Source organism: Typopeltis vanoorti, chromosome 21 (genome assembly GCF_054136105.1).
Source record: "Typopeltis vanoorti isolate ZY-2024b chromosome 21, IOZ_Tvanoo_1.0, whole genome shotgun sequence".
NCBI lineage: Eukaryota > Metazoa > Arthropoda > Arachnida > Uropygi > Thelyphonidae > Typopeltis > Typopeltis vanoorti.
This window is the reverse complement of record NC_143569.1, coordinates 54,881,100-54,902,351: the sequence shown is the minus strand read 5'-3', so window position 1 is coordinate 54,902,351 and position 21,252 is coordinate 54,881,100. Positions and strand designations below refer to the sequence as shown.

Below are 21,252 nucleotides of genomic sequence, written 5' to 3'. Positions count from 1 at the left end.
AATATTTCATCTAAGGACGTTTCAGCTAAGACTTCTTAAGCAAATTTCAAACAAAAATATATTATAAAAACTCCTGTAACTATTCCCATAAAAAAATAAAATAAAAAATATCATCCTTCTGTCTGCATCTAAAAATAAATGAAAATTATTCATATGATGCAAACTGTTAATGAATAATATATTGTAATTCCATATGTATTTAATAGGTATCGGAAATCCTACAAATCACACCTTCACAATAAAACCATCCAAATTGAAATTAACAAAATTAATTAATTCAAATGAATAAAAAATAGAGCTTAGACGTCAACCAACAAAGAAATTATAATTCGATTCATTTACATAAGATATAATTTAATAGAGAAATTCGATAGCAATCAAACTTCGTATATATACGTTCTATGAAGTGTAAAAGAGATACGGACTAAACTTAGATCATTTTTATCAATAATTTTATTAGACTTTATAACTATAGATATAGTATTTCAGTCATTTTACTCAATACTGATGAAAAATCTAAAAAAATCACATAATATGCTCTCTCTCTCAACAACAACAACAAAAACTTTTCTTTCAGTCTCACTTAGCACCGAATCCTAGGCGTTCAGTTCTGCTGTTTTACTTTTCTACTAACCTTTCCATGCTAACTGTTCATCAGAATTGAAATCGGCAATTGCTTCACTCTCCTCTAAATATGTTAAAACATGTGCGTCAGTTATTCGAACAGCCCATAGTTTACAAACCCAAAGTCACAGAACAAATATTTCTTCCTCTTCGTTCATTTCTTATACTGCTATCTTCTGCGACATTCTTATGTATTTCCTAAAGCGTACAGTCTACCGTAAGAATACTAACGTGCTGTAAGTTGAACAACTTCTCTTCTATGATTACCTTTAAAAATAAATATATAATAATGGTATCATCTATTTATTTTTGGTATTGTATGCATTTGCTAACTATGTACACAAGTTATTCCTTGCTTGTTCATTAATAACAAGGAAATTAGGAATAAAAGTCATAAAATCATTTTGGTATTACAAGCATTGCTAAAGAATAAGTAATATTCAAAAGAGAAACATGACGCTTAATTAAATAATGCAAATAGGAAAGAACGATCCAAGTAGTAAACAAACTCACATGACTACAAAATCAGCGTGCTTCAAACATTAGAAAATAAAATCTTGGACTATCTGTGATATAAATGCCAAAAATCGATGAAGAATTCCAAGTGAGTTTTTTAAAAAAAAATATACATTTAAATATTTTAAAATGGACTGTCGTAGGATTTAACGTTGATAGTTACGACATCGACAAACATACAATGTAAAAATGGGTGTGAATGCAAAAGACCACCTGTTTCCGTTTAGTACGAACTGATCTCAAGAATAATACATCAATGTCATTTCTTTCTCTACTTCATTCTACTCTACGAATAAACCGACATTTTCTTTGGAAGAGAGCCAACGGCTTTTAGAAATAAAACTGCGGTTACAAGAAGATGCATTTATATAGATCAGTAACAAATAAACGTAACTGTTAGAAAGATTTCCACATGTATCAATTAATTTATTAGATTAGTCAAAAAATAAAAAAAAAAATAAAAAAACTGCTGTTTTACGATTCTGAAACAAATATTTAAATCACAATTATAGTTAGAAATGTGAGTCAAGCATTTAGTTGTTTAAAGTTGCTTCAGATAAAAAAGAAAATTAAATAACGCTTTTTATCAAAAGTAAAAATATAACTACAATTTCCGTCTGCCTTTGAATTGTTAATTTTGCTTTAGGGAACATTACTGTCCTCTTTCGGAACATTTTGTAAACTTCAAATAACGCACTGGTAAAACTCTCTACGATTTCAGCAGTAATTTTGGCGTGCAAATAGGAAAGAGAACATTCAACTACATATAATTCTCTGCATGGATGAGCGAACGTAATTGAAACTAAAATTGTTGAACATCGCTACAGAGAATCCCAACTATTGAACGCATTTGAGAGAATGGAGTCAACGACTTCCCGTAAACGACCATTACCTTTAAGTGAAGTATTACGAAACTGTTTTAAACCATAAAAGAAGGATGCCATTTACTCAGTTGTTTTAAAAATAGATGAATAAAGAACTTCAAAAGAGAGGTTCGTGAAATCAAATAAATTCGAAAAAAATTCTCATTAGCTATTAAAATAAAGATTGGAAATAAAACACAATAAGAAGGAAATTGTAGGTTTAGTAAGCATGCATTAGAATTATTTAGCAAGTTTAATCATTTGCTAAGAAAAGACGCATTGAAGATTTAAGCTAAAAATAACTAAACTATAAAATGAAAATAAAATTTTATAAATTTTATCTTTACAGAGTAGAAAAACTTTATTTAGCAGTTGGGTGGAATTTAATCTTTTGTCATCCTAATGACTATATTCGGAAATTTGCAAAATTCAACTGGCGCTTCCCTGCGGAAGTTTTTATCATTTTATAATTATATTTATAATTAAAATGTAGATTTTATAAAATTAATATTGGCCATTACTTAATAAGTCAGAAGAAATGCTAGCTAGCTCCACCGAGTGGTAGATTATCTGTTCGCTGGTGAAACGTCACAACCTTCTCGTTGGAGGTCTAATGTGACTAATGTCATGTTTGATTCCTAGAGAAGAGATTTGCTACTGCTCTCTTCCACTTTTCAAACATGTAGTGTAAATGATACCCTTCAAGAGAATGCTAGACATACTCTAGAAATCCAGAACCTCCCATTGTTTCCAGAAGACAGGCAGTTTCTGCGAGATAGCGCACCAGACCGAAACTGATGGCGATGCATTTGGAGGCTTCCCGATCAGCTGGCGCATCGTTCCTCTGTTATCTGCACTTCTAGATCGTGCCTTGAGGAAAACCGTGTGGTGGTGTGCGGACGGCTATTAAGGCCACGTTACGGCATGAGATTAGATGCTTTCACTGCATGTTCCTACCTTTTTTTTTTTTAATTTATTTTTTATCTCCGAAACCACCATGAAAGTAAACTGAAATATATATGCCATCACTGCGGGTGAATAAAAACAAACCGTACTCACAAATCCCACCCCTCAAAACACCTTGCCATAAAAATCTCTTCCACATCGACTTCACCAACATTCGAACATAAGGACAACTAAAATGCACACCACTTAGAAGTATTCGAACCGGATTTACTGTTTTTGACCGACCCTCAAATTACAGCTACAACGACCACAGTTGGCCTGATCTCGCCGAATTATATTTTGTATGATTTATAATTTTTCTTAAACTTGGTTTCAAATTAAATTATACTTGCCAAGAAATTATATTCTTGTTTATTCTTTATCCAACCATAAGCAAACAAAGGTTGCGTGAAATGCGTTCACGACTAGGCTATATGGTGAATTGGAAGCCAATGACTTCCAATTCACGATATCTTTGTATCCTATAATGCAAAACATCCCTCCCCCTTTTCGGACATGTATTATGCTATGCATTATGGGAAGGGCCACTACCCATACCGGTTTAGACTTTTATTGAGTTTTCATCAGTTGGAACCACTGATGAGAACCAGTGATACCAAAGCTAAAGTAATGCAGAAGGCATATATTTGCCATATACCAGTAGCAAAGCAACTGGTATATATGGCAAATATATTTCATGGTGCTACTGGTATATGACAAATATTCTTATGATTCCTCCCACCAAAAGGGTAGACAAGCTTTTGGTGCGATGTCATATTCCATGCCAGAGAGATGTCAGAATCGTAAATCTTCTCATTTTTCATCTTCTCTAGCTTAAAGTTTGCTTGCACCATATCTACCATTCTCTACTGTCTCTTCAGCTTTATAACTGGTAATCAGTCTGACGACTATTGTTTTATCCTTAAAGTATGATTACTTAGAGTCCAAGCAGTTAAGAAATCTTCCTTGTTTTCTTTATTGTCCAAACTCAGTCTGTCCCTCCCTTCCATTTTTCTTTCAATTCTACTGACATTGGAAGAAAGATGGAGTATTTTTTGTAAGCAGTGACTTAGAGCAATTGTTCATTGGAACACCAGGCTCTCCCTCTCTCTCTCCACTTACCGAAAACTCCAATTTTTAAAACCAATTATCCTTTCAGGTAAGCTGTTGAAATTATCTCTTATATTAATAACTAAACCAATAATCTCACACAAGTTTCATCTCAAGTTCAAATCCTTACCCTGGCCATCTCATCTTCATGTTATTTGCATTACAACAACTCCAACTCGGAAGACCGGTGTTTTTTCCCTCCATTCCATGGTGTGCAATCTATTTCTGCTCTCTAAATGCTGATACTTACTGCGTTTGTATTACAGAAATCATTCCGAATTCTTGCTCATTATCGAAGCCAATGAGGTTTTCCAATGAGGCATAACAAGTGGCTTGAGACAGAAACTTCAGTTTCATTCCCAACCCGTACTGAAACAGTAGTAACTGCAAAAGAACTGTTAACTTGTTTTTTCCAGAATTAGAACCTTCTGGTCTCTTGCAAAAACAGTTGGACGCATGTTTTGCCCATCTGTATTCCGAACTCTCTCTCTGTAACCAGATGGTATTATTCGTATTAGAATCCGACCTCCAGGTTATTATCTTCCAACTTCTACATTTATTATTATTATTATTATTATGATTATTATTATTTCGGGCAACTCCAAGGAGTCGACAGACTCATCAAGGGAGCCCTAACATCATGTCAAGAACAACTATTCGACATTCACACAGTATCTATCATACCTCGCCTTGAACTTATTCATGGTTGTAGCACCCACAACAGACTCTGGAAGCTTATTCCACTCATTCACCACTCTCCAAGTAAAATTCCTAGCTCTAACACCCTTGCTAACCACACTCTTGACCAGCTTCCATGTATGGCCCCTAGGCCTCCCACCACCAGTCCTATTCTCAAAAATATCTTCTGAATTAATCTTATAGAAACCCTTCAGTAATTTGAATGTCTCAATCATATCACCCCTTTTCCGCCTATCAACCAATTTTTGCAACCCACAAATCTTTAACCTGTTTTCACAAGGTTCATTCCATCGACTTGCTATCATCTTGGTCATGCGTCTCTGGATCCTCTCCCCCCCCCATCAGGAAGAAACCCTGGCGCCCATATCTGGGCACAGTAGTCTAGATGGGGTCTTATCAGGGCTCAATACAGAGGAACAATAACCTGTTTGTCTCTGCTTGTTAAAGTATTTTTCAACAACCAAGTGATTTGATGAGCTGATTTGGCCAGTTTTGCGATGTGCCCCCAAAACTTCAACTTCCTATCCACCAACACTCCCAAATCCCTGGCCTCATCAATCTCCTGGAGTATGGTTCCACCAATGTGATATACTGCTGCTAATCTTTTCACCCCAAAATACATAACCTTACACTTTGCCACATTAAATCGACATCCATTCTCCTTAGCCTAGTCCTCTAAACTATCCAAATCATGTTGCAAAATTTTTAAATCCTGTGCACTCACTATTGCTTTGCATTATCAGCAAACAAGTGAACACTTCTTCTCAGATCCTTTCCTATATCGTTAATGAACAATTCGAAAATTAGTGGTCCAAGAACAGAACCCTGCCGCACACCACTGGTCACAGACCATCTTTTGGATTCTACTCCTGAATAAACCACTCTCTGATATCTCTCCATCAACCACCCTCCTATCCATCTCACCAACCCTATATCCATTCCCATATGTGGTAGTTTACTGATTAGAATTCCATGTGGAATCCTGTCAAAGGCCTTATCAAGGTCCAGTAGAAGCACTGTAAACCCATTACCCTTATCCAGTTCAGCCGTTACTGTGTCACAAAACGTGAGCAAGTTATTGAAGCATGATCTACCCTTCACAAAACCATGCTGTACCCCATACAGTATCCCATTTTTATCTATCCAATCCCGTATTTTCCTCTCTTGACTAATTTCTCCAAGACCTTGACAACGATTCCTGATATGCTGATTGGTCGGTAATTTGCAACAGCAGTCTTGGAACCTCCTTTATACAGTGGAACTATTTTCCCCTCTTTCCACCCCCCTCGCGACTAAGCCAGATCCGAGACTCAAATTAAACAAAATGGTTCAAGGGCACTGACAATTCTTTAGCCACTTCACATACGACACGAGCTGGTATACCATCCAATCCCACAGATGTATTGACATTGAGGTTTTGTAATAGACTACTCACTTCCACTTCATTCACTACAATTCCCGTATAATCTATTGGTTCATTCATTCCTGCAATGTCACCACCTGGATGATATATCCTTGCAAAGTGCTCGATCAGTAATTCAACTATATCAACTGATTCGGTTACCTCCCTACCATTGGCATTCTTTAAAATCATTCTGCCATATACATTTTTTCTTTTACTTGCAACATATCGAAAAAAACTGTTTGGGATTCTCTTTAGCCTGCATGGCTAATGTTCTTTCATAATCTGTTTTTGCTTTTCTTACCACACTCGTTATCCTTCTGGCCTGCGCTTTATACCGTTCATGTGCCTGTCGGCCACCTTTCTCCTTAAATTCCCTCCATAGTTGTTTCATTTTTTTCTAGCTCAAGCTTAATGGTGTTATTTATCCATTTAACTCCTACTCGATTTATAATTCGGACTCTAGGTATACAATCAGCCATTGCCTCATGCAAACACTTCCTAACCGCCTCCCATGCACTATCAACATCTAGCCCTTGCAGTTTTACATGCCATGGCACTGAACCAATCAAACTCCTAAGCTTGTCATACTTACCAGCCCGATAATTCCACATATACCCTGTCTTAATTGTAAATTCTACACCTTTAGTCACCTCCCAAGTCAAGACCCCGTAATCACTCTTACCAATTGGTGGCAACGTGGTCATATTCGTTACAGCCAAATTCTCAGATGCAATTACTAAGTCAAGCACTCTCTGACCCCTAGTATTTTCCATTACATGCTGTTGCAGATAGTTATTCCTTAATAATCGCATAAAATCCAATTCCTTCCTCCCATATGTCCTCTCCTCCTCCTTCCACTCAATGTTACCATAGTTGAAATCTTCTATAATAATTACCCTCCTTCCGCTCATTTCTTCTATTTGCTTATGCACACCATCTCCACCATCTATTCCATCACCTAGTCTATAGCAACACCTAACTGTATATTTTGTTCTGCTAGTTTCAATCTCACACCAAATAGCCTCAAATGTGCTCTTTTCTCTATCCTGCAGTTCCACTTCTATTCTCCTTGGCTGTAGCTCATCAGCTATCATCAATAACACTCAACATATACGACCAAGGCCAAATATTCCAGGAATAGCGCAACGCATGACACCTGTAACGTTCCTCTAGAATGACATTAGAAGAATCTCAAATAGCCTGAATACCAACAATGGCTTCTGGTCTTGTTAGAATTTCTCCTCCAATTGTATTTAGCAGATGTGAGTCTGAATTACCATCTGTCGTTTATCATTTCTATATCCTATTATACTTAGCCGGCATTTACCCCACAGCACGGAAGCAAAACCATATTCGGTCCATTCCAAAAATAGGAGATAAAAGTCTACAGTCAAACTATCGGTCTACTGCTCTCGCTACTCTAGTAATCTCAAAAGGAATAGAAGTTATTAACAGTGAACCTCTTTATCATCTGGAGAATCGCCAACTAATCAGTGACCACCAGTATAGATTTCACCATTCAAGATCGCAAACAGATCGTCTTGCTTATATTAATCACCTTTGGATGCACTCGTTGCCTATGACATTGTCTTCAGATTTCTCTGCTAGGGCAGGTATTCCTCAGTGATATATACCCTCTAGTATATATCACTGAGGAATATTACCTCTGATATTACCTCTGATGATATAAGAGGGTATATCACCAAGGGTAGGTGATATACCCTCTTATATCACCTACCCTTTTCCTCATCTACCTCTTAATAAATCAAACCTTATCCATAAGTTTGCCGATGACAGCACTCTTCATTCCACCTATTTATAAATAAAATAAAATAAAAACCTTGCAGTGCTGAAATATTTCAAACTTCAAGATTTCTATAATGAGCGCTCAATACCATCCATAATAGCAATGCTTCAATGCTTAAGCACAATTTTGTATATTTTGTCGCAAAAAAAAAGACTATTACTTCTCTCCCTTCCTTTGATAACAGTCTGCTCAGTAGTCAAGACTACATGTCTCTTTTGGACTGACACTTAACTCTATCCTTTCTGAGACAAATATATTTCTTCTCGAGCATCATAAGACTCAAAAACACAAGACATCCTTTTTGATTTGAAGGCAGATGGTCCGAGATTTTTTGTCCTTTTATAAGTTTGTCCAACGGAACCTCGTCCAGTCGGACATTTCGTCCAATCTCAATTTGTCCTATCCATGTCAACTGACTATTATTGTCACCTGTGTCAACTGACTAACCTACTACAATGCCAACTGACTAACTTGACTAACCAATGTATCAACTGACTAACCTAACCTAACATGTGCATATTGTCTTGCGCCCTTATCTTTTGTGTCAACTGACTATTATTGCCAGCTGTGTCAACTGACTAACCTATTACTGTGTGCCAACTAACTAACCAATGTGTCAACTAACTAACCTAACCTAACCTAACACGTGAGGGTGGACCATGCATATTGTCTTGCACCCTTCTCTTTTGTGTCAACTGACTATTATTAATGATCACAAGGTTACTTATAACTCCTTGGAATAATATGAAGAATTAAACAAATAAGATTGAACGAAATGTCCTACTAGACGAGAAAAGTAATAGACGAAATGTAGGGATTGGACGAGATTTGCATTGGACGAAATGCTCTGAAACCTCCTTTTTAGCTCAAGACTTTACCTTTCCGGTTTTAACTCTAAAAATCTCAAATCCGTCAACTTTCTTAAATATTGTTTTCAGTTTGAATGATGTACGACATATCTCTCTAAAAATTGTTGATGCCGTCCAGAAAAGGGACATTTGAGCTAATTGATGATCCTTCTCACAGACTCTTTCTTTAGCCGCTATCTCAAGGACGATGAGTTTCCACAGTGTGTCTTTTCTAGAGATATTTCCATGAACGCTGTTTTGGAAAACTTACATCCGTGATTTCCCCATTTCAGCTCAATCTGAATTAACAAAATCAACAGCTACTCAAAATCCATTTGCAGTTCGACCTAATCCACCAAATTTCTAACTTCCATTCGTCATTCACTCTATCTACGTTCTCTAGAGCAGTTTTCTCCATCAAGTACTCCTCACAGACTACAACCTCCAACTCTTCAAAGGAACATCAACTGAATGCTTCTTTTTGAACTCCCAGCTCACACAACACCAATCTCTCGTGTGTAGGAATGATATAAAAATTAATATACAGTTAAATTTCATTTAATATTAATTATGAAATATTATTTTAAACTGTGTTTTATATTTATATATAAAATATGGAATTAAAATATATAGATGCCGTCATGGCTTCCTGATAAGTTTTATAACGCTGAGGCTGCAGTGGAAAGACATTATAGGTGCAAACACATATCAGCATATACAAAACATACTAGCAGGAGATCAGGAACTTCATCTGACATATTGCGGGAATTCACTCAACCTCAGCGATAGGAAAGGAGAAGACGAGCTGCATACCGGTTTCCAAAACAGTAAAGCCTAAAACATAAAATAAGTGTTGCCTTTGCAATATGAAAAAAAAAAGTTACAGAATTTATTTTTATATTGTTTCATTAAAATACTTAATCGTATAAAACTGTATAATCGTAGTATAATTAAATTTTAATATGGATTAAATATTTTGCAATTTTTAGATATAAACCTAAAAATTGCAAAATATTTAAAAATAACAGGTGTAATTAACTCTATATTTAAACCAAACCTAGTTCAAAAACAAACCAGACTAAAAGTATACAATACATTAGCCCTACAAATCTTAATGTATGGAAGCGAAATCTGGACAATAAAACAAAAAGACAAACAAAGATTAATAACAGCAAAAATGAAGTTTATGAGAAAAACTGCAACGTATACTCTATTTGATCATAAAAGAAACGAAGAAATAATGAAAGGCTTAAACCAAGAACCAGTAATAGAAAAAATTAAAAAATATAAACATAAATGGATGGAACACGTTCAAAGAATGAAAACAGAAAGATTACCAAAACAAGCCTTAAAGTACAAGCCATTAGGAAAAAGAAAACCAAGACGTCCTCTTAAAAGATTCAAAGGCGTAGCGTGGCTTCTAAGGCCGGAACAAGGACTAGGTCTAAATCTTTGATATGCATGATGATGATGAATTTAATTTGTTATTTTGGCCATTTATTATCCAAAAATCAGTGTAAATGTAAGTAAAGCACACATCCAAATATGTTTAAATAAAGTAAGAATGTTTATTATGTCTTTCTTTAACCGAATTAAAAAAAGAAGTCTGTGAGAAAAAGACTCATCAACACTTATAAACAGTTTCGTTCGTTCGTTTTCTCTTGCTTGTTAGGCTCAACAGCCTGTCACGGCCGAGTAACATGGCTTCTTGGAATCCGATTTAAATTGTTAATTCTATTTGTGGAATATTGTGACTATCGATTGCGTGCGTGCGTGTGTGTGTGTGTGTGTGTGTGTGTGTGTGTGTGTATTCGTGTGTTCTTCCGACTGGTTTGTCTATATACAGTGGAAAGCACGATTTTCCTTGAGGAAAAATTTTCGACTCCCCCTATGAAACCGGATTATTCGCCTTCAGTTGAAAAGCCCTGACGAAGATTCGTCTCGTCCTAAATGAGATTCGAACCTAGGTCTTTCCAGCCAAAAGCATCGCCAAAACCACCTGAGCTACGGATGTTTTCAGTTACAAACCCCTTCTAAATATTCCTCTCATACTACAACGTTAATGAAAACCTAGATCGACACGGAAATAAAGTAACATAAATCCGATAAGGTTATTATGCCTCGCTTTTAAAGAAACTACTTAGAAGCATGAGGTTTCAAACGTTGACGCAATTTTCTTTTTCACACCATAATATTTAACTGAATATGTCTTCGCTTTCTTCGGAAAGAAATTAAACCATACAAGTGATATCTATACAGTGTATGTACTCGTATGTATATATATTCTTACCGGTCCAAAAGCTGCCAACAGACTTAGTAACATAAGATGATTGCATGAACAACTTCTTTTTTTCCGCACCTTTGGACACATAGTTTAAAAACCGCATTGTGTTTTGAAAATATGATGCGCCTCTGTAAACATTATCCAGGTCATCTGTTATTTATAATAAGTACGTTTCGTCAATTCATCTATAATGTATATTGTAATCACGGTCGCTAACATACAATTCTTGGCCGTGGAATCACATTTTCCTATCTTATGTCGATTTGTTTTTCTCGAGTTTCATATACAATAACCTTGACTTATATTATTCTGAAATGAATCAGCAGTTCTTTCTTTCTGTTTCGTACCATCATGCCTTCCGAATAGTTAATATTTTCTTTTATCCAACAGTTAAGAAATTCATGTTATTCAGTAAAAGAACAAGTAAAAAAAAAAAGCTGAAAATAATTACTATTAGATTATATAATAATAAGAAGAAGAAGAATTGGATGTGATATATATTGAGACGACAGCATTCTGATTTCCACAGGATGCGCGTGTATTGTGCAGGATGCCAGACGATTCTGAGCCGCTGCTCTACACATACAGAAGTGTAGATAGATCAGTTTTAAGGAACACTTTCGCAAGTTTCGTGCGCAGTGGCTTCATGATGTAACATGTAGCGCCCTCTTGCTGATAACAAATATCTTGCATATGAGGGTAGAATAAATCTGAACTAGAATGAAAACTGAGAAACACTCGCTGATTTATTAATATTATATTATTATTATTTTAGTTTATTGTTATTATATATATATATATATATATGCATTAAGGGTAAATATTAAGAATAGTGATCAGAGCTTATTCCACCTTTACCACGAGTTGCCTAGACTTGCACTACCTTGTGGATCATTTAGACTCATACTACGTGCAGGCGCAAACTTGACTTATTTGTCTGTTTGCTTACTTGGGAAATAGAGTAAAACCAGGTTTAAAATGGCTTGGTATCTTTAACATATTATTACACAAGGTAAAAAAAACTTTCTATATATATATTTCAGTTTCCAGGGATAGATCTGAAAACATTTTCCGTTGCAAGGGTGAATTTGAAAGAAAGCTAATGGAATCCAGGGAGATTGTCCTTAATCCTGAACATTTGAACAATAATTTAAGCCATAACATCCCTGATAGCCATACTGCTGTTATTCAACACTGGCGTTCTCGAGAGTTCGCGCATACAATAAACAACGGCACGCAAATAGAACAACTGGAATTTTAATACAACGTTTTTTTTTTTTTAATTATCTAATACAATTAACCTGTGCTTCTCAGTTTTCTTAATATCTTCAGTCTTTTATTATTGTTTCTTCTACCTACAAAGATACCTGATGAAGGCCATAATAAGCCGAAACTGGTTGTATCATTAAAGTTTTCTAACTTATTCTCGGTTTGATAGTCATTAAATATCTTTTTTAAATATATATATATATATTATTTTGACACGTTTCTTAATAATATAATTTATTTTTAGTAATACAGTTTACTTGAAATCATAAAGACCAAAATATTTTTCACAGCGGTTATAATGCACGCAGTTGAGGTACCCTAGGAAGCTAGTCATGCTAATTGTTTCTTGGGATCCATCCACATAAAAAAATAACCATACCCTTATTTTTTCCTCAAATGTCTTCTTTCATTTCGGTTATGAAGTAACTGTCATTAATTAAACACTGTGGCGTTGCTAGACCTTTTATCGCCTGGGGCAGTCCCTGAATTTGTCCCCCAAAATGCTGCAAAAAATCAAAACGACGTATAGAGTAAGGTTCAAAGTGCCACCCCGGGGCGCCCCCCCCCCTAGCTACACCACTCATTAAACAGTCTTAATATCGCGAATGCTCGTAAAATGCTATCATGTATGTTACTCTTTTTTTTTCTCAGAGTGATTTCTTGAAGAGATCAGAGGCCTTCGTCTCTGATCTATGACAAATGTGAGATTTGAACTAAAAGCATCCAGTCTAAATATTTTCTCTCTTCTCTAAATGATACTTGTGCCAACGAAGTGCAAGTGAAGACATTTAGAGAAATAAAGAGAATTATAATCTTAGCCTACCTCTAAGATGATTCCAAAAGAATAGGACCAGTTATGTTCCTAGTCCTATATTTTATGTATGAACAAGTTGCATAAAAAAGCATGGATATGCATCGTACATTACCAAACAGAGAGAAATCTCGCTAACAAAATGTCTTGCATTAAAGCTTATGAGATCTTAGCTAATAAGTAGCACAGTAGGTTCTCGTGTGTGATGTGACCCGTTTATTGCAATAAAATGCGAAATTCCGAAACGAAATAAGGGATAAGACATAACTTATTTCCTCCGTAATGCGATCAATCCGTCGTTTATTATTATCATCGAAATTGTATTTTAACAACGCGATTCTGTATGATTATTCGTTTTTATATTGTAGCTAAAGATCACACTGCTTTTCAACAATTCATGGAAAGAAATTTCTACAAATATTAGAGAATGTTTTAAAACTCAAGGGTTGTAACAGTGCGACTATGCAATAGGAGTTTGAGATTTGGACTTTAATATTCCTGAAAAATTCCACGATGGGAAAATTCTAGAAGCACAAATAAAAGACTATTGGATTTAGAGTAAGGGTCCTTAATTTTTTAGATCCTATTTTATTCCAAAAAATATTTTATTTGTGCATGGAGGATTTATCCAACACTTGGTGAATGAAACTCTTCTAAACATTTTTTAAAAAAATATATATATATATAATATGATATTAATATACATATGACATTCATATACGTAACACATTACCGTCTAAAAATTACCGCATCAGAAGTACACCCTGTCTTGAGTATAGCTCATGAGAAGATTCAGTTTCCCTGAAGAGTGAGTTTATTTTATTTTGGTCAGCTTCCTTCTGAAGTTCTTTACGAACATCCCCGTGTAGTTCTGTAAGCATATTTGAATCTTTCCCCTACGCTTTCAGTTTCTTAGTAGCCTAAATACATATCTTGAATTTTATTTCCTTCCATCAAGTGGCTGCAATAAATAAAGAAATAAATAATCTAGCATTGTACTGCTTGAGTTGTGATCTGAGGCTGTACTTTGTCATTCTCACTTTCATTTGACTTTGCCAGGAGAGGCATAATTTTCTTCAGTCAACTCAGCAGAGTGCAATTCTGTCGAGTTTCGTGTCATACGAAATCATATTCTTATTTCAATCTATATTTCCAAACAAAAACTGAGCATGAAGTATCTCCATAATTCTATTTATATAAAGAAAGCGATTGACTTCACATAGAGTAATTTTTTGTATCACATAATGCACAGTACACCTTCTTCTCGGGGGTGTATATTATTCTCTAACATGTATATATTAGATACATTTACTATCGTGTATTATGTCGAAATGACTACCATGCATTATAGGAAGAATTACTACAAACACTGGTTACATTTGTCTGTAAATCTAGCGTATTATAATAATATGGTGATACATAATTATACTTCTTTCTGGGTAACATGATTTCAGTAACTCTACAACCAAGTTTCACAAATAGCTCTCAATTAAGGACTAAACCGCTCTGGGTAGTAACTCTCGCCAGCATGTGCACAAGAATAGGAAGTAAGTGTGCTGTACGTTATAGATAAGGTGATCATACGTCGCAGTTTAACCGGGACAATACCGGTTTGGGATCATTTGTTCCAGTGTCCCGAAAGATACCAGTTTAGTTCCAGATTGGAAATTTACAGTGCATATACAAATCTCGAATACATTTTAGAATAATGAAATCGCATTAAATACAATATATTAATAATAAACAGGAAAATAATAATATTTACATGTCACTCCCATACAAGTCACTGAAACGTCAATTTATTTACTTCTTTTTTATTTCAATTTATTTGCTAATTTATTTACTTCTTTTTTATTTCAATTTATTTGCTAATTCTAATACTTATTTCAAGACAATCAGACATTATCAAACATTTCTATGATGCATGATAATTTTTAAAAAATTTTCACCAGGTTCGAGATGGTTTCTAAAAGTAAATTTAACAAAGAACTTCCATTGTTTCGTTAAGAAAATAAAATCTGATAATGAACACGAAGTGATATCCGATATTTGCGGAATAAAGTACGCACAGTGGGCAATATCTGATCAGCAGTTCTATGATCGATCGTTTAAAAAACCGTTTTGTCGCAGCTTTGTCTTTCTAAAAATAACCGAGAATATAATTTATTATCAAATATAATATTCTTTTCAACCCACCAAAACAAAACTTGGTACAATAGCGTTAGCAATGTTACTGGGCGCATTTGAGATATCAACCAGGTGTGGCTACAGGGCCGACTCTACCAACGGTGCAAGACGTGCATGTGCACGGGGCGACAGTTTTTGAGAGCGGCAAAATTCGCATAAACTATAAAAAAAATAAGGGGGAAGGGGCGACAAAATATGCTATTGCACGGGGCAACAAAATTCCTAGGGGCAGCCCTGTGTGGCTACTAAATGAATCTCGGTGTAACCGTAAATTATATTTTCCCTTTTGACATTTCCAAGGCATGTGACCAAATCATGCATAGAATCATACTTAGTTTACCATCGTATGGCCCACCTTCCACTTTTTGTAATGGGGAGACCAGCCTTTTTTTCGAAAATTCCACGTACAAATTTTGAGGGGAGGTAGAGAACATCAAAATCAACCATATTCACATAGGAAAGTATGACCGGAAACGCCACCGGAAGGTACTTACAGGGACACAAAGATACAGAAATCACACAAGGCAGTAAGTAGTGTAAAAAACTTTATTAGGCGTAACTGAACAGTTCAATAGCAGTTGGATACATAATAAATAATAAAACGACGCATGTTCTTCGTACGACGTCGAAAGCTTGAATGAGAAAGCCCCAATTGCTCACCTGAAGCGCTGGCGAACAGCGCCACCTATCACTTTCGGGTGGCGTTCCCGGTCATGCTTTCCTACGTGAATATGGTTGATTTTGATGTTCTCTACCTCCCCTCAAAGTTTGTACGTGGAATTTTGAACCACCATATATATATATATATATATATATATATATATATATATATATATATATATATATATATATATATATATATATATATATATATATATTAGGCGTAACTATATATATAAATAAATATATATATATATATATATATTAGGCATATATGTGTATATATATATGTGAATCTTTATCTGGTCGATTTCAATCGAAGGTGAGTTAGCCGATCTCATACGGAGGTAGCAGGGTTTTTTCTCCCGGAAACTCGGGTTTTTCATCCCGCATACATACAAATCGGCCCTTCAGAACACACGCAATTTACAGACAAAAATTGCTAGTTGTGGTGGTGTTGGAGGTGGGCGGCGGATGGCGTTGATGGAGATGATTCGTGGTGGAGGTTAGGTGCAGAGACAGTTGTGGATGTCCTCCCGCGATGAGTCTTCGGACTCCTTGGGGGTGTCAGGAATAATAATAATAATAATAATAATAATAATATATATATATGTATGTGTATATACAATTTAAAAAAAGTTAGAAAAGATTAGCTGATTTAAAAAGTACTACTATTTATTTATTTAATTTTATTTTAATAAGTTAGGAAATTTAATGAACTTTTTTAGTTATCTTACATTAGCTACTTAGGTGGCGCCTTTTGGAATTGTCAGTTATTATTCTATCAGCCTTGTATTAAAGATACCTGTCAGGCAAAAATTATACTAATAAATAATAATTTACGCGAATTAATTCCAGTAATATAATTATTTAAATATGTTTATGTTCGTATTATTGAACGTATCGAGCTATGATAACATAACTGTTATGATAATGAAACTTGTAATCAACTCACTGTTTAGTCATGAATATCTCAACAAATAACAGTGTGTCTAGAACACTATAATTTGTAATTAAAACTCACGCGTTTTCGAAACTTAACATTAACTTCTGAATACAAGTAAATATAACTTTCTTCTTAGAATATGAAATAGTCTACTGCAACGAAATGAAACGTCATCAACTGATGACGTCAACGATTACCTTTTGCAATATAAATGAGGGACACCTTCCATAAAATGAGGACGCCAAATCAGGACATAAAATTCACATACACACACACAAAAATAAATATCGAGCTGCTAGAACTGCCATGTTATTTCAGTGTAATTTGTTTACAACTATTAAAACTGCATAATGTGGTCCCAAGTTGCTATTATTTCGAAGTGTTAAATTATTTTCATATATTTATGTTTAAATAAATATTTTAAAATACAAAACTATAAATAAAATGAATAATAAATAGAAACAGAAACGGAATTTTGCTCAAGAGTCGAATAGAAAACTGAAGAGGAAATTTGTCATTGAGAGAGAGGACCTAATTGTACTGAGCCTAATAATGAATCTAAGGTTAATTTACTCTGCAGTAAAAATTTTTGAAAAGAAAAAAAAAAAAACTTATTTTCTTTCTTTTCTTTTTTTATTTTTTTTGTAAAATATTTTACAAATGTAGAAAAATAAAATTACGTAACCCAAATTAAAGCAAAAAGCAAAAGAAGAAATATACATTCTGCTAGTGAACGGCAAATACACAAAACTGTCTTTCAAAAATGTTTAAAAAAAGATAGACAATATTCAAGAAGTTTCTTTCATTTTTTTATTTTATTTATTTATTTATTTATTATTATTTTTTTTTTTTTTTGTAAAATACATATTTCGAAAAGAGATCATGAAATAACTCCTTAACGGCTGTATAAAATTCAAAATATCCCAGTACTTCTGAATTTGTTTGTTCATGGCTTGTGGGCAATGACAAATAAATTCTTGTATCAACTAAGAAATTTCATGTAACGAATTTCACTTTCTTCTTCTTTTTTTTTCCGGTTCTAATGTTAAAATAATACTTATTCGTTTAAAGAACAATCTTCTAAAAATTCTCTAAGGCACATTTTTTTTTTCATTAAGACTATTCGAAAGCATTCCATAAAAATATTTTTTTGCGATGTACCTGAATGTATTTTCTACTTAAAAAAAAAAAAAAATGCTTTCACAATAAACCATTAGCCAGACGACTTTCGAAGAAAGACACTCCTTCAATCTGTAGCGCGTAAAAGACAGACGTCCGCCTCGAACGGTCAAGAAACTCGAATACCTTCGTGTTTCTCAACCCATGGGTGGATTTCAAAAACAAGATGGCGAAATAATTAGAAATTTTATTATTTCTCTCCTTTTTTTTTTTTTAAAGTAAATTGCTACATAACCTCCCTCTTCTAACTTGCGTTAGGTGGTCATAATCAAAGCAGAATGAAAGGCAGAGCGAACGGAAGCGGCGTCAAGGTCGTTGCGACTGACAGGATGCTCGTTTTGCATATATTTTCCAAAAATGAAATATAAACGAGTGCATTCAACTTCACGATAAGTAAAGAAACGAGGCTTTCCCCCCCCCCCTTCTTATAACTCCTTCTTTTATAACTTTGGTTAGTTAATTATAGATTTCCAAGTTTAGACTATTTCTTTTTTTCCCTCTCCCTCCTTTCTTTGACTCTGTGATTTCGTTTTTTCTTGAGATATTAAAAAAAAAAGTTTTCTACCTCGAGTGTCCTTGAGACGCATCTTACTTCCAAAATCAATACTGTTTGAGAAACCAGTGTTTCTCAAACTGTGATCCTCGGACCCTTGGAAACCAATAGTTATGTACGAAGACAGAGAAGTTTATTAATTTTGTATTTTCATTTTGAGTACAAAATTAAAAATATTAAATTAAATCAGTCCTTTTTTTTTTAATTATTTATTTTGAAATCTGTGTGATGCAAACAATCTAGAACCGTAACTTTTGACTTTGAGCTAACCGACAGTTCTTTCTCAAGTCAGAATTGTACCTCCCCCAAAGTTACAGAAAAATGTTTCTAATCCTCTTTTTTAGTGTTACATGGTGATGATGATCAGCATAGAGTGGGTAGCGAATCCGCTCTCCAGCCGAAAGGCTACGGGTTCGAATCCGTAGGCATGGATGTTTGTGGAAGTGGTCGTGGGCGGTAGATGACGTTGGTGCAGTTTAGGTTAGTTGTAGTTGGTGGATTGAGTGAGTTGTGGAGACAGAGAGTTGTAGAGTAGACGCCCTCCCTCGATGAGTCCTTGGACTGCCTGGAAGTGACATGTAATAATATAAGGTCATCATCTGGAATATACATATATCGATTCCCGTCGACGACGTGAGGAGCTAAGTTAGCCGGTCTTGGGCGTGGACAGCAGGGTTTTTCCCACCAGTTTATCTGGGGTTTTTCATCCCGCAAGCAAACCATCCCCGTGAACACACAGGATACAGCCATACAGCAAGGAAGGCAACGGGAAACCACCTTGCTCATTAGTTCATTTCCCTAGATGGTGGAGTATACATATATATTCCTCTAAACAGCCGAAAGGCTATAACAACAACAATGTAATTATATAGGGAAATTTCATGAAATACATTTTTTTTTAAATTTTGAATTAAAAAAAAATGCCAAAGTCTGTTAAAAAGGAAGACGGCTAAAATCCTACAGCTGATTCTGTATATGGGAAAGAAGAGACATAATTATTGTAACAGCAGAGGGGTAGGTACTAAATACATAAATTAAAAAAAAAAAGAAAGAAAGAAAGAAAAGAAAAGAAAATAGAGTACCGGCTCGAAACGAGGTTTTATTCACCTTCAGTCCTTGCTAACAACTTAAAAAAATGCATGAATAAATTTCATAGCACATGGAATTGCTTTAAATATTATTACAATATAATATTTAATACTTTATCATATTTTAGCAGTAATAATATTTTGAAATTTACCTATTATTTCAAAAGAAAATCTAAGCATTAATTAAGCAAGTTTGTGCGAGGGGGGGGGGGGTGGAACGAAGAAGTTCCAAAGAGTTGTCATGAACTTTCACAAAAGACTGAGACATCCTCTTCCACACAAAAAGCCGTTTCTAATTTATGGACGAATTCAAAGTTTCCCATCTATTATTTTATTCCTTTCATATTCTATTGACACCGACGGCTTCATTTTTTATATATTTTTATCTAGTCTTATTTATTTATTTATTTTTGCCAAATATTTTCCTTGAGACATTCATCTGATCTGCATCATTTGACACATTTTGTGACCTGTGGCGATACTACAGGACAGGAATATCATGGAGTAGTAAAAGAAAGATTTTTAGGGAGATCTGTCTCTTATGACTCCTCCATAAATGAAGTAACCGTCTTGAGAGATAGTGTCAGTGGGTTTTGTGATAGTGCATAATAGTAAGGAGTGAAGATGAATAAGAAAAGATTGTGTAACAGAAAATAATTTACTTTATGCCTAAACTGTTTAAACAACAAGTTAAACACAATCTTCTTCTTCTTCTGCACTTCTCCCACTTAAACGGGGTCACTGTTGATGATGAGTCTCCTCCACATCCTCCTGTCTTGGGCTGTCACCACATCCAAGTTCTTCATCCTCAAGTCCTCTTCTACCAGCTTCCTCCATCTCTTCTTTGGCCGCCCACGCTTCCTCCTTCCTTGCACATCCATCTGCATGACCCTTCTTCCCACATATTCGTCCTCCCTCCTCATCACATGACCAAACCATCTCAACCTTGCCTCCTGTATCTTCGCTCCTAAGATCGTAACTTTCACTGTTCCCCTGACATAGTCATTTCTCAGACGAGCCTTTCTGGTCACACCGCACATCCACCTAAGCATTCTCATCTCTGCTACTCCTCAGGGCCACAGTTTCTATAGCATACGTCATAGCTGGCCTCACTACTGTCCTATAGATTTTGCTTTTCAGATTGATCGGCACCCTCTTATCGCATAACACTCCAGCCATCTCCCTCCAGTTCCTCCAACCCGCTTGTATCGTGCATCCCACTTCCTTCTCAGCCCCTCCACCTTTTTCCACTGTTGAACTTAAGTATCTAAAGTCCCTCACCTTCCTGATGACATTTCCTTTCAGCTCCAGGTCTGTCTCCTGGCCGCTGCTCACTGTGCAACACATATACCCTGTCTTACTTCTTATTTATTGTGTTTAACAAGTTAAACACAATAAATAACATAAATAACCAAAATAAATATTCTCTTCCTTAAAGGTGGCAATTTTTAACCCTAA

At 35.1% G+C, this 21,252-nt stretch overlaps 1 long non-coding RNA gene across 1 annotated transcript; it reads right to left on the bottom strand.

The window, feature by feature from the left end:
• Nucleotides 1-531: 531 nt before the first annotated feature.
• Nucleotides 532-14,138, bottom strand: LOC150094862 (uncharacterized). The gene is made up of 3 exons (XR_016550188.1): nt 13,915-14,138; nt 9,546-9,651; nt 532-891 (listed from the first exon to the last, which is right to left on the bottom strand). It is a non-coding gene; the product is annotated as an uncharacterized LOC150094862 (long non-coding RNA).
• Between the last annotated feature and the right edge of the window lie 7,114 nt (nt 14,139-21,252).